We start from the raw sequence: 15,336 nt of genomic DNA, 5'->3' as shown, positions 1-15,336 counted from the left end.
CCTCATATCTGAGTCACAGCCTGCCTGTATATCACCTCATATCTGAGTCACAGCCTGCCTGTACAGTATATCACCTCATATCTGAGTCACAGCCTGCCTGTAAATCACCTCATATCTGAGTAACAGCCTGCCTGTTTATCACCTCATATCTGAGTCACAGCCTGCCTGTACAGTATATAACCTCATATCTGAGTCACAGCCTGCCGGTACAGTATATCACCTCATATCTGAGTCACAGCCTGCCTGTTTATCACCTCATATCTGAGTCACAGCCTGCCTGTACAGTATATAACCTCATATCTGAGTCACAGCCTGCCTGTACAGTATATCACCTCATATCTGAGTCACAGCCTGCCTGTTTATCACCTCATATCTGAGTCACAGCCTGCCTGTTTATCACCACATATCTGAGTCACAGCCTGCCTGTATATCACCTCATATCTGAGTCACAGCCTGCCTGTACAGTATATCACCTCATATCTGAGTCACTGCCTGCCTGTACGGTATATTAGTCTCATATCTGAGTCACAGCCTGCCTGTTTATCACCTCATATCTGAGTCACAGCCTGCATGTTTATCACCTCATATCTGAGTCACAGCCTGCCTGTACAGTATATAACCTCATATCTGAGTCACAGCCTGCCTGTTTATCACCTCATATCTGAGTCACAGCCTGCCTGTACAGTATTTCACCTCATATCTGAGTCACAGCCTGCCTGTTTATCACCTCATATCTGAGTCACAGCCTGCCTGTATATCACCTCATATCTGAGTCACAGCCTGCCTGTTTATCACCTCATATCTGAGTCACAGCCTGCCTGTTTATCACCTCATATCTGAGTCACAGCCTGCCTGTACGGTATATCACCTCATATCTGAGTCACAGCCTGCCTGTACGGTATATCACCTCATATCTGAGTCACAGCCTGCCTGTTTATCACCTCATATCTGAGTCACAGCCTGCCTAGACAGTATTTCACCTCATATCTGAGTCACAGCCTGCCTGTATATCACCTCATATCTGAGTCACAGCCTGCCTGTTTATCACCACATATCTGAGTCACAGCCTGCTTAGACAGTATTTCAACTCATATCTGAGTCACAGCCTGCCTGTATATCACCTCATATCTGAGTCACAGCCTGCCTGTACAGTATTTCACCTCATATCTGAGTCACAGCCTGCCTGTATATCACCTCATATCTGAGTCACTGCCTGCCTGTACGGTATAATAGTCTCATATCTGAGTCACAGCCTGCCTGTTTATCACCTCATATCTGAGTCACAGCCTGCCTGTTTATCACCTCATATCTGAGTCACAGCCTGCCTGTACAGTATATCCCCTCATATCTGAGTCACAGCCTGCCTGTACAGTATATCACCTCATATCTGAGTCACAGCCTGCCTGTTTATCACCTCATATCTGAGTCACAGCCTGCCTGTTTATCACCACATATCTGAGTCACAGCCTGCCTGTACAGTATATCACCTCATATCTGAGTCACAGCCTGCCTGTTTATCACCTCATATCTGAGTCACAGCCTGCCTGTACGGTATATCACCTCATATCTGAGTCACAGCCTGCCTGTTTATCACCTCATATCTGAGTCACAGCCTGCCTAGACAGTATTTCACCTCATATCTGAGTCACAGCCTGCCTGTATATCACCTCATATCTGAGTCACAGCCTGCCTGTTTATCACCTCATATCTGAGTCACAGCCTGCTTAGACAGTATTTCAACTCATATCTGAGTCACAGCCTGCCTGTATATCACCTCATATCTGAGTCACAGCCTGCCTGTACAGTATTTCACCTCATATCTGAATCACAGCCTGCCTGTACAGTATATCACCTCATATCTGAGTCACAGCCTGCCTAGACAGTATTTCACCTCATATCTAAGTCACAGCCTGCCTGTATATCACCTCATATCTGAGTCACAGCCTGCCTGTACAGTATTTCACCTCATATCTGAGTCACAGCCTGCCTGTATATCACCTCATATCTGAGTCACAGCCTGCCTGTTTATCACCTCATATCTGAGTCACAGCCTGCCTGTACAGTATATCACCTCATATCTGAGTCACAGCCTGCCTGTACAGTATATCACCTCATATCTGAGTCCCAGCCTGCCTGTTTATCACCTCATATCTGAGTCACAGCCTGCCTGTACAGTATATCACCTCATATCTGAGTCACTGCCTGCCTGTACAGTATATCACCTCATATCTGAGTCACAGCCTGCCTGTTTATCACCTCATATCTGAGTCACAGCCTGCCTGTACAGTATTTCACCTCATATCTGAGTCACAGCCTGCCTGTTTATCACCTCATATCTGAGTCACAGCCTGCCTGTACGGTATATCACCTCATATCTGAGTCACAGCCTGCCTGTTTATCACCTCATATCTGAGTCACAGCCTGCCTAGACAGTATTTCACCTCATATCTGAGTCACAGCCTGCCTGTATATCACCTCATATCTGAGTCACAGCCTGCCTGTTTATCACCTCATATCTGAGTCACAGCCTGCTTAGACAGTATTTCAACTCATATCTGAGTCACAGCCTGCCTGTATATCACCTCATATCTGAGTCACAGCCTGCCTGTACAGTATTTCACCTCATATCTGAATCACAGACTGCCTGTACAGTATATCACCTCATATCTGAGTCACAGCATGCCTGTATATCACCTCATATCTGAGTCACAGCCTGCCTGTACAGTATTTCACCTCATATCTGAGTCACAGCCTGCCTGTTTATCACCTCATATCTGAGTCACAGCCTGCCTGTATATCACCTCATATCTGAGTCACAGCCTGCCTGTTTATCACCTCATATCTGAGTCACAGCCTGCCTGTACAGTATATCACCTCATATCTGAGTCACAGCCTGCCTGTACAGTATATCACCTCATATCTGAGTCACAGCCTGCCTGTATATCACCTCATATCTGAGTCACAGCCTGCCTGTTTATCACCTCATATCTGAGTCACAGCCTGCCTGTTTATCACCTCATATCTGAGTCACAGCCTGCCTGTACGGTATATCACCTCATATCTGAGTCACAGCCTGCCTGTACGGTATATCACCTCATATCTGAGTCACAGCCTGCCTGTTTATCACCTCATATCTGAGTCACAGCCTGCCTAGACAGTATTTCACCTCATATCTGAGTCACAGCCTGCCTGTATATCACCTCATATCTGAGTCACAGCCTGCCTGTTTATCACCACATATCTGAGTCACAGCCTGCTTAGACAGTATTTCAACTCATATCTGAGTCACAGCCTGCCTGTATATCACCTCATATCTGAGTCACAGCCTGCCTGTACAGTATTTCACCTCATATCTGAGTCACAGCCTGCCTGTATATCACCTCATATCTGAGTCACTGCCTGCCTGTACGGTATAATAGTCTCATATCTGAGTCACAGCCTGCCTGTTTATCACCTCATATCTGAGTCACAGCCTGCCTGTTTATCACCTCATATCTGAGTCACAGCCTGCCTGTACAGTATATCCCCTCATATCTGAGTCACAGCCTGCCTGTACAGTATATCACCTCATATCTGAGTCACAGCCTGCCTGTTTATCACCTCATATCTGAGTCACAGCCTGCCTGTTTATCACCACATATCTGAGTCACAGCCTGCCTGTACAGTATATCACCTCATATCTGAGTCACAGCCTGCCTGTTTATCACCTCATATCTGAGTCACAGCCTGCCTGTACGGTATATCACCTCATATCTGAGTCACAGCCTGCCTGTTTATCACCTCATATCTGAGTCACAGCCTGCCTAGACAGTATTTCACCTCATATCTGAGTCACAGCCTGCCTGTATATCACCTCATATCTGAGTCACAGCCTGCCTGTTTATCACCTCATATCTGAGTCACAGCCTGCTTAGACAGTATTTCAACTCATATCTGAGTCACAGCCTGCCTGTATATCACCTCATATCTGAGTCACAGCCTGCCTGTACAGTATTTCACCTCATATCTGAATCACAGCCTGCCTGTACAGTATATCACCTCATATCTGAGTCACAGCCTGCCTAGACAGTATTTCACCTCATATCTAAGTCACAGCCTGCCTGTATATCACCTCATATCTGAGTCACAGCCTGCCTGTACAGTATTTCACCTCATATCTGAGTCACAGCCTGCCTGTATATCACCTCATATCTGAGTCACAGCCTGCCTGTTTATCACCTCATATCTGAGTCACAGCCTGCCTGTACAGTATATCACCTCATATCTGAGTCACAGCCTGCCTGTACAGTATATCACCTCATATCTGAGTCCCAGCCTGCCTGTTTATCACCTCATATCTGAGTCACAGCCTGCCTGTACAGTATATCACCTCATATCTGAGTCACTGCCTGCCTGTACAGTATATCACCTCATATCTGAGTCACAGCCTGCCTGTTTATCACCTCATATCTGAGTCACAGCCTGCCTGTACAGTATTTCACCTCATATCTGAGTCACAGCCTGCCTGTTTATCACCTCATATCTGAGTCACAGCCTGCCTGTACGGTATATCACCTCATATCTGAGTCACAGCCTGCCTGTTTATCACCTCATATCTGAGTCACAGCCTGCCTAGACAGTATTTCACCTCATATCTGAGTCACAGCCTGCCTGTATATCACCTCATATCTGAGTCACAGCCTGCCTGTTTATCACCTCATATCTGAGTCACAGCCTGCTTAGACAGTATTTCAACTCATATCTGAGTCACAGCCTGCCTGTATATCACCTCATATCTGAGTCACAGCCTGCCTGTACAGTATTTCACCTCATATCTGAATCACAGACTGCCTGTACAGTATATCACCTCATATCTGAGTCACAGCATGCCTGTATATCACCTCATATCTGAGTCACAGCCTGCCTGTACAGTATTTCACCTCATATCTGAGTCACAGCCTGCCTGTTTATCACCTCATATCTGAGTCACAGCCTGCCTGTATATCACCTCATATCTGAGTCACAGCCTGCCTGTTTATCACCTCATATCTGAGTCACAGCCTGCCTGTACAGTATATCACCTCATATCTGAGTCACAGCCTGCCTGTACAGTATATCACCTCATATCTGAGTCACTGCCTGCCTGTACAGTATATCACCTCATATCTGAGTCACAGCCTGCCTGTTTATCACCTCATATCTGAGTCACAGCCTGCCTGTACAGTATTTCACCTCATATCTGAGTCACAGCCTGCCTGTTTATCACCTCATATCTGAGTCACAGCCTGCCTGTACGGTATATCACCTCATATCTGAGTCACAGCCTGCCTGTTTATCACCTCATATCTGAGTCACAGCCTGCCTAGACAGTATTTCACCTCATATCTGAGTCACAGCCTGCCTGTATATCACCTCATATCTGAGTCACAGCCTGCCTGTTTATCACCTCATATCTGAGTCACAGCCTGCTTAGACAGTATTTCAACTCATATCTGAGTCACAGCCTGCCTGTATATCACCTCATATCTGAGTCACAGCCTGCCTGTACAGTATTTCACCTCATATCTGAATCACAGACTGCCTGTACAGTATATCACCTCATATCTGAGTCACAGCCTGCCTGTATATCACCTCATATCTGAGTCACAGCCTGCCTGTACAGTATTTCACCTCATATCTGAGTCACAGCCTGCCTGTATATCACCTCATATCTGAGTCACAGCCTGCCTGTTTATCACCTCATATCTGAGTCACAGCCTGCCTGTTTATCACCTCATATCTGAGTCACAGCCTGCCTGTACAGTATATCACCTCATATCTGAGTCACAGCCTGCCTGTACAGTATATCACCTCATATCTGAGTCCCAGCCTGCCTGTTTATCACCTCATATCTGAGTCACAGCCTGCCTGTACAGTATATCACCTCATATCTGAGTCACTGCCTGCCTGTACAGTATATCACCTCATATCTGAGTCACAGCCTGCCTGTTTATCACCTCATATCTGAGTCACAGCCTGCCTGTACAGTATTTCACCTCATATCTGAGTCACAGCCTGCCTGTTTATCACCTCATATCTGAGTCACAGCCTGACTGTTTTTCAGCTCATCGCCTTCAAGAAATACCTCCAAAACACCAAGTTAATAAATGTCTAGTAGGTGATACAAATGTGGTGTCAAGACCTCACAGAAAGCATTTGACTCCTGAACCACAATAATGTGCAGTGTAGGAACACAGAATGTTGGTCCATGTGTGATATCCAGTCCTGTGGGCTGTGTGCCCTCCTGAGGTGGGTGGACATACGTGCCTCCATGCCCTACAGATGTCTCTCACCAGTCTCCCTGCTCAGGTTTAGCTAAACCATTCTGATAGCTGCCTTTGGTCAGGTAAGCCTATGGGGAACAGCTCTCTGTTTACCATGGACAATGTACCTTCAAAAGACCTAATGTAATTATATGACAAGTAGTAAACAGTAGTTGCACAGGTTCGAGCATGAATACAATATTTAGCCTATCTCCTTTATGAAATTCACTTTCCACCTTGTAACGGCATGATTAGAGGGTGAGAGGAAACTGTTTATCACCTCATATCTGAGTCACAGCCTGCCTGTTTATCACCTCATATCTGAGTCACAGCCTGCCTGTACAGTATATCACCTCATATCTGAGTCACAGCCTGCCTGTTTATCACCTCATATCTGAGTCACAGCCTGCCTGTTTATCACCTCATATCTGAGTCACAGCCTGCCTGTATATCACCTCATATCTGAGTCACAGCCTGCCTGTACAGTATTTCACCTCATATCTGAGTCACAGCCTGCCTGTTTATCACCTCATATCTGAGTCACAGCCTGCCTGTATATCACATCATATCTGAGTCACAGCCTGCCTGTTTATCACCTCATATCTGAGTCACAGCCTGCCTGTATATCACCTCATATCTGAGTCACAGCCTGCCTGTACAGTATTTCACCTCATATCTGAATCACAGCCTGCCTGTACAGTATATCACCTCATATCTGAGTCACAGCCTGCCTAGACAGTATTTCACCTCATATCTGAGTCACAGCCTGCCTGTATATCACCTCATATCTGAGTCACAGCCTGCCTGTACAGTATTTCACCTCATATCTGAGTCACAGCCTGCCTGTATATCACCTCATATCTGAGTCACAGCCTGCCTGTTTATCACCTCATATCTGAGTGACAGCCTGCCTGTACAGTATATCACCTCATATCTGAGTCACAGCCTGCCTGTACAGTATATCACCTCATATCTGAGTCACAGCCTGCCTGTACATCACCTCATATCTGAGTCACAGCCTGCCTGTACGGTATATTAGTCTCATATCTGAGTCACAGCCTGCCTGTTTATCACCTCATATCTGAGTCACAGCCTGCCTGTTTATCACCTCATATCTGAGTCACAGCCTGCCTGTACAGTATATCATCTCATATCTGAGTCACAGCCTGCCTGTATATCACCTCATATCTGAGTCACAGCCTGCCTGTTTATCACCTCATATCTGAGTAACAGCCTGCCTGTTTATCACCTCATATCTGAGTCACAGCCTGCCTGTTTATCACCTCATATCTGAGTCACAGCCTGCCTGTACGGTATATCACCTCATATCTGAGTCACAGCCTGCCTGTTTATCACCTCATATCTGAGTCACAGCCTGCCTGTTTATCACCTCATATCTGAGTCACAGCCTGCCTAGACAGTATTTCACCTCATATCTGAGTCACAGCCTGCCTGTATATCACCTCATATCTGAGTCACAGCCTGCCTGTTTATCACCTCATATCTGAGTCACAGCCTGCTTAGACAGTATTTCAACTCATATCTGAGTCACAGCCTGCCTGTATATCACCTCATATCTGAGTCACAGCCTGCCTGTACAGTATTTCACCTCATATCTGAGTCACAGCCTGCCTGTTTATCACCTCATATCTGAGTCACAGCCTGCCTGTACAGTATATCACCTCATATCTGAGTCACAGCCTGCCTGTACAGTATATCACCTCATATCTGAGTCCCAGCCTGCCTGTTTATCACCTCATATCTGAGTCACAGCCTGCCTGTTTATAACCGCATATCTGAGTCACAGCCTGCCTGTATATCACCTCATATCTGAGTCACAGCCTGCCTGTACAGTATATCACCTCATATCTGAGTCACTGCCTGCCTGTACAGTATATCACCTCATATCTGAGTCACAGCCTGCCTGTTTATCACCTCATATCTGAGTCACAGCCTGCCTGTACAGTATTTCACCTCATATCTGAGTCACAGCCTGCCTGTTTATCACCTCATATCTGAGTCACAGCCTGCCTGTTTATCACCTCATATCTGAGTCACAGCCTGCCTGTTTATCACCTCATATCTGAGTCACAGCCTGCCTGTACAATATTTCACCTCATATCTGAGTCACAGCCTGCCTGTTTATCACCTCATATCTGAGTCACAGCCTGCCTGTATATCACCTCATATCTGAGTCACAGCCTGCCTGTATATCATCTCATATCTGAGTCACAGCCTGCCTGTATATCACCTCATATCTGAGTCACAGCCTGCCTGTTTATCACCTCATATCTGAGTCACAGCCTGCCTGTTTATCACCACATATCTGAGTCACAGCCTGCCTGTATATCACCTCATATCTGAGTCACAGCCTGCCTGTTTATCACCTCATATCTGAGTCACAGCCTGCCTGTTTATCACCACATATCTGAGTCACAGCCTGCCTGTTTTTCACCTCATATCTGAGTCACAGCCTGCTTAGACAGTATTTCAACTCATATCTGAGTCACAGCCTGCCTGTATATCACCTCATATCTGAGTCACAGCCTGCCTGTACAGTATTTCACCTCATATCTGAGTCACTGCCTGCCTGTACAGTATATCACCTCATATCTGAGTCACAGCCTGCCTGTTTATCACCTCATATCTGAGTCACAGCCTGCCTGTACAGTATTTCACCTCATATCTGAGTCACAGCCTGCCTGTTTATCACCTCATATCTGAGTCACAGCCTGCCTGTTTATCACCTCATATCTGAGTCACAGCCTGCCTGTTTATCACCTCATATCTGAGTCACAGCCTGCCTGTACAATATTTCACCTCATATCTGAGTCACAGCCTGCCTGTTTATCACCTCATATCTGAGTCACAGCCTGCCTGTATATCACCTCATATCTGAGTCACAGCCTGCCTGTATATCATCTCATATCTGAGTCACAGCCTGCCTGTATATCACCTCATATCTGAGTCACAGCCTGCCTGTTTATCACCTCATATCTGAGTCACAGCCTGCCTGTTTATCACCTCATATCTGAGTCACAGCCTGCCTGTACAGTATTTCACCTCATATGTGAGTCACAGCCTGACTGTTTTTCAGCTCATCGCCTTCAAGAAATACCTCCAAAACAACCAAGTTAATAAATGTCTAGTAGGTGATACAAATGTGGTGTCAAGACCTCACAGAAAGCATTTGACTCCTGAACCACAATAATGTGCAGTGTAGGAACACAGAATGTTGGTCCATGTGTGATATCCAGTCCTGTGGGCTGTGTGCCCTCCTGAGGTGGGTGGACATACGTGCCTCCATGCCCTACAGATGTCTCTCACCAGTCTCCCTGCTCAGGTTTAGCTAAACCATTCTGATAGCTGCCTTTGGTCAGGTAAGCCTATGGGGAACAGCTCTCTGTTTACCATGGACAATGTACCTTCAAAAGACCTAATGTAATTATATGACAAGTAGTAAACAGTAGTTGCACAGGTTCGAGCATGAATACAATATTTAGCCTATCTCCTTTATGAAATTCACTTTCCACCTTGTAACGGCATGATTAGAGGGTGAGAGGAAACTGTTTATCACCTCATATCTGAGTCACAGCCTGCCTGTTTATCACCTCATATCTGAGTCACAGCCTGCCTGTACAGTATATCACCTCATATCTGAGTCACAGCCTGCCTGTACAGTATTTCACCTCATATCTGACTCACAGCCTGCCTGTATATCACCTCATATCTGAGTCACAGCCTGCCTGTATATGACCTCATATCTGAGTCACAGCCTGCCTGTTTATCACCTCATATCTGAGTCACAGCCTGCCTGTACAATATTTCATCTCATATCTGATTCACAGCCTGCCTGTATATCACCTCATATCTGAGTCACAGCCTGCCTGTTTATCACCTCATATCTGAGTCACAGCCTGCCTGTTTATCACCTCATATCTGAGTCACAGCCTGCCTGTACAATATTTCACCTCATATCTGAGTCACAGCCTGCCTGTTTATCACCTCATATCTGAGTCACAGCCTGCCTGTATATCACATCATATCTGAGTCACAGCCTGCCTGTTTATCACCTCATATCTGAGTCACAGCCTGCCTGTATATCACCTCATATCTGAGTCACAGCCTGCCTGTACAGTATTTCACCTCATATCTGAATCACAGCCTGCCTGTACAGTATATCACCTCATATCTGAGTCACAGCCTGCCTAGACAGTATTTCACCTCATATCTGAGTCACAGCCTGCCTGTATATCACCTCATATCTGAGTCACAGCCTGCCTGTACAGTATTTCACCTCATATCTGAGTCACAGCCTGCCTGTATATCACCTCATATCTGAGTCACAGCCTGCCTGTTTATCACCTCATATCTGAGTGACAGCCTGCCTGTTTATCACCTCATATCTGAGTCACAGCCTGCCTGTACAGTATATCACCTCATATCTGAGTCACAGCCTGCCTGTACATCACCTCATATCTGAGTCACAGCCTGCCTGTACGGTATATTAGTCTCATATCTGAGTCACAGCCTGCCTGTTTATCACCTCATATCTGAGTCACAGCCTGCCTGTTTATCACCTCATATCTGAGTCACAGCCTGCCTGTACAGTATATCATCTCATATCTGAGTCACAGCCTGCCTGTATATCACCTCATATCTGAGTCACAGCCTGCCTGTTTATCACCTCATATCTGAGTAACAGCCTGCCTGTTTATCACCTCATATCTGAGTCACAGCCTGCCTGTTTATCACCTCATATCTGAGTCACAGCCTGCCTGTACGGTATATCACCTCATATCTGAGTCACAGCCTGCCTGTTTATCACCTCATATCTGAGTCACAGCCTGCCTGTTTATCACCTCATATCTGAGTCACAGCCTGCCTAGACAGTATTTCACCTCATATCTGAGTCACAGCCTGCCTGTATATCACCTCATATCTGAGTCACAGCCTGCCTGTTTTTCACCTCATATCTGAGTCACAGCCTGCTTAGACAGTATTTCAACTCATATCTGAGTCACAGCCTGCCTGTATATCACCTCATATCTGAGTCACAGCCTGCCTGTACAGTATTTCACCTCATATCTGAGTCACAGCCTGCCTGTTTATCACCTCATATCTGAGTCACAGCCTGCCTGTACAGTATATCACCTCATATCTGAGTCACAGCCTGCCTGTACAGTATATCACCTCATATCTGAGTCCCAGCCTGCCTGTTTATCACCTCATATCTGAGTCACAGCCTGCCTGTTTATAACCGCATATCTGAGTCACAGCCTGCCTGTATATCACCTCATATCTGAGTCACAGCCTGCCTGTACAGTATATCACCTCATATCTGAGTCACTGCCTGCCTGTACAGTATATCACCTCATATCTGAGTCACAGCCTGCCTGTTTATCACCTCATATCTGAGTCACAGCCTGCCTGTACAGTATTTCACCTCATATCTGAGTCACAGCCTGCCTGTTTATCACCTCATATCTGAGTCACAGCCTGCCTGTTTATCACCTCATATCTGAGTCACAGCCTGCCTGTTTATCACCTCATATCTGAGTCACAGCCTGCCTGTACAATATTTCACCTCATATCTGAGTCACAGCCTGCCTGTTTATCACCTCATATCTGAGTCACAGCCTGCCTGTATATCACCTCATATCTGAGTCACAGCCTGCCTGTATATCATCTCATATCTGAGTCACAGCCTGCCTGTATATCACCTCATATCTGAGTCACAGCCTGCCTGTTTATCACCTCATATCTGAGTCACAGCCTGCCTGTTTATCACCACATATCTGAGTCACAGCCTGCCTGTATATCACCTCATATCTGAGTCACAGCCTGCCTGTTTATCACCTCATATCTGAGTCACAGCCTGCCTGTTTATCACCACATATCTGAGTCACAGCCTGCCTGTTTTTCACCTCATATCTGAGTCACAGCCTGCTTAGACAGTATTTCAACTCATATCTGAGTCACAGCCTGCCTGTATATCACCTCATATCTGAGTCACAGCCTGCCTGTACAGTATTTCACCTCATATCTGAGTCACTGCCTGCCTGTACAGTATATCACCTCATATCTGAGTCACAGCCTGCCTGTTTATCACCTCATATCTGAGTCACAGCCTGCCTGTACAGTATTTCACCTCATATCTGAGTCACAGCCTGCCTGTTTATCACCTCATATCTGAGTCACAGCCTGCCTGTTTATCACCTCATATCTGAGTCACAGCCTGCCTGTTTATCACCTCATATCTGAGTCACAGCCTGCCTGTACAATATTTCACCTCATATCTGAGTCACAGCCTGCCTGTTTATCACCTCATATCTGAGTCACAGCCTGCCTGTATATCACCTCATATCTGAGTCACAGCCTGCCTGTATATCATCTCATATCTGAGTCACAGCCTGCCTGTATATCACCTCATATCTGAGTCACAGCCTGCCTGTTTATCACCTCATATCTGAGTCACAGCCTGCCTGTTTATCACCTCATATCTGAGTCACAGCCTGCCTGTACAGTATTTCACCTCATATGTGAGTCACAGCCTGACTGTTTTTCAGCTCATCGCCTTCAAGAAATACCTCCAAAAAAACCAAGTTAATAAATGTCTAGTAGGTGATACAAATGTGGTGTCAAGACCTCACAGAAAGCATTTGACTCCTGAACCACAATAATGTGCAGTGTAGGAACACAGAATGTTGGTCCATGTGTGATATCCAGTCCTGTGGGCTGTGTGCCCTCCTGAGGTGGGTGGACATACGTGCCTCCATGCCCTACAGATGTCTCTCACCAGTCTCCCTGCTCAGGTTTAGCTAAACCATTCTGATAGCTGCCTTTGGTCAGGTAAGCCTATGGGGAACAGCTCTCTGTTTACCATGGACAATGTACCTTCAAAAGACCTAATGTAATTATATGACAAGTAGTAAACAGTAGTTGCACAGGTTCGAGCATGAATACAATATTTAGCCTATCTCCTTTATGAAATTCACTTTCCACCTTGTAACGGCATGATTAGAGGGTGAGAGGAAACTGTTTATCACCTCATATCTGAGTCACAGCCTGCCTGTTTATCACCTCATATCTGAGTCACAGCCTGCCTGTACGGTATATCACCTCATATCTGAGTCACAGCCTGCCTGTTTATCACCTCATATCTGAGTCACAGCCTGCCTAGACAGTATTTCACCTCATATCTGAGTCACAGCCTGCCTGTTTATCACCTCATATCTGAGTCACAGCCTGCCTGTTTATCACCCCATATCTGAGTCACAGCCTGCCTGTTTATCACCTCATATCTGAGTCACAGCCTGCCTGTTTATCACCTCATATCTGAGTCACAGCCTGCCTGTACGGTATATCACCTCATATCTGAGTCACAGCCTGCCTGTTTATCACCTCATATCTGAGTCACAGCCTGCCTGTTTATCACCTCATATCTGAGTCACAGCCTGCCTGTTTATCACCTCATATCTGAGTCACAGCCTGCCTAGACAGTATTTCACCTCATATTTGAGTCACAGCCTGCCAGTATATCACCTCATATCTGAGTCACAGCCTGCCTGTTTATCACCTCATATCTGAGTCACAGCCTGCCTGTTTATCACCTCATATCTGAGTCACAGCCTGCCTGTACGGTATATCACCTCATATCTGAGTCACAGCCTGCCTGTTTATCACCTCATATCTGAGTCACAGCCTGCCTGTTTATCACCTCATATCTGAGTCACAGCCTGCCTAGACAGTATTTCACCTCATATCTGAGTCACAGCCTGCCTGTATATCACCTCATATCTGAGTCACAGCCTGCCTGTTTTTCACCTCATATCTGAGTCACAGCCTGCTTAGACAGTATTTCAACTCATATCTGAGTCACAGCCTGCCTGTATATCACCTCATATCTGAGTCACAGCCTGCCTGTACAGTATTTCACCTCATATCTGAGTCACTGCCTGCCTGTACAGTATATCACCTCATATCTGAGTCACAGCCTGCCTGTTTATCACCTCATATCTGAGTCACAGCCTGCCTGTACAGTATTTCACCTCATATCTGAGTCACAGCCTGCCTGTTTATCACCTCATATCTGAGTCACAGCCTGCCTGTTTATCACCTCATATCTGAGTCACAGCCTGCCTGTTTATCACCTCATATCTGAGTCACAGCCTGCCTGTACAATATTTCACCTCATATCTGAGTCACAGCCTGCCTGTTTATCACCTCATATCTGAGTCACAGCCTGCCTGTATATCACCTCATATCTGAGTCACAGCCTGCCTGTATATCATCTCATATCTGAGTCACAGCCTGCCTGTATATCACCTCATATCTGAGTCACAGCCTGCCTGTTTATCACCTCATATCTGAGTCACAGCCTGCCTGTTTATCACCTCATATCTGAGTCACAGCCTGCCTGTACAGTATTTCACCTCATATGTGAGTCACAGCCTGACTGTTTTTCAGCTCATCGCCTTCAAGAAATACCTCCAAAAAAACCAAGTTAATAAATGTCTAGTAGGTGATACAAATGTGGTGTCAAGACCTCACAGAAAGCATTTGACTCCTGAACCACAATAATGTGCAGTGTAGGAACACAGAATGTTGGTCCATGTGTGATATCCAGTCCTGTGGGCTGTGTGCCCTCCTGAGGTGGGTGGACATACGTGCCTCCATGCCCTACAGATGTCTCTCACCAGTCTCCCTGCTCAGGTTTAGCTAAACCATTCTGATAGCTGCCTTTGGTCAGGTAAGCCTATGGGGAACAGCTCTCTGTTTACCATGGACAATGTACCTTCAAAAGACCTAATGTAATTATATGGTCTGAACAATGCAAATTAACTGCTTATCAAACAATTATTTTCAAGGAACCCCAGTGGAGAATCCTGCACATTTTCAGACTGGGTATTCTAAGTGGTTGTGTTGGTTAGCCCGTTCAGTACCCTCCGCTGGTTCTGTATGCTAATACAGTAGTGAACTTGTTGTAGAACCGTCAACATTATAATGTCTCTTGAGCCATTGTGTAAATGTAATAATTCAAAGTATGAGAGCA

Source organism: Salmo salar, chromosome 25 (genome assembly GCF_965601325.2).
Source record: "Salmo salar chromosome 25, fSalSal1, whole genome shotgun sequence".
NCBI lineage: Eukaryota > Metazoa > Chordata > Actinopteri > Salmoniformes > Salmonidae > Salmo > Salmo salar.
The sequence above is the reverse complement of the archived record's forward strand: the minus strand, read 5'-3'. Positions refer to the sequence as shown.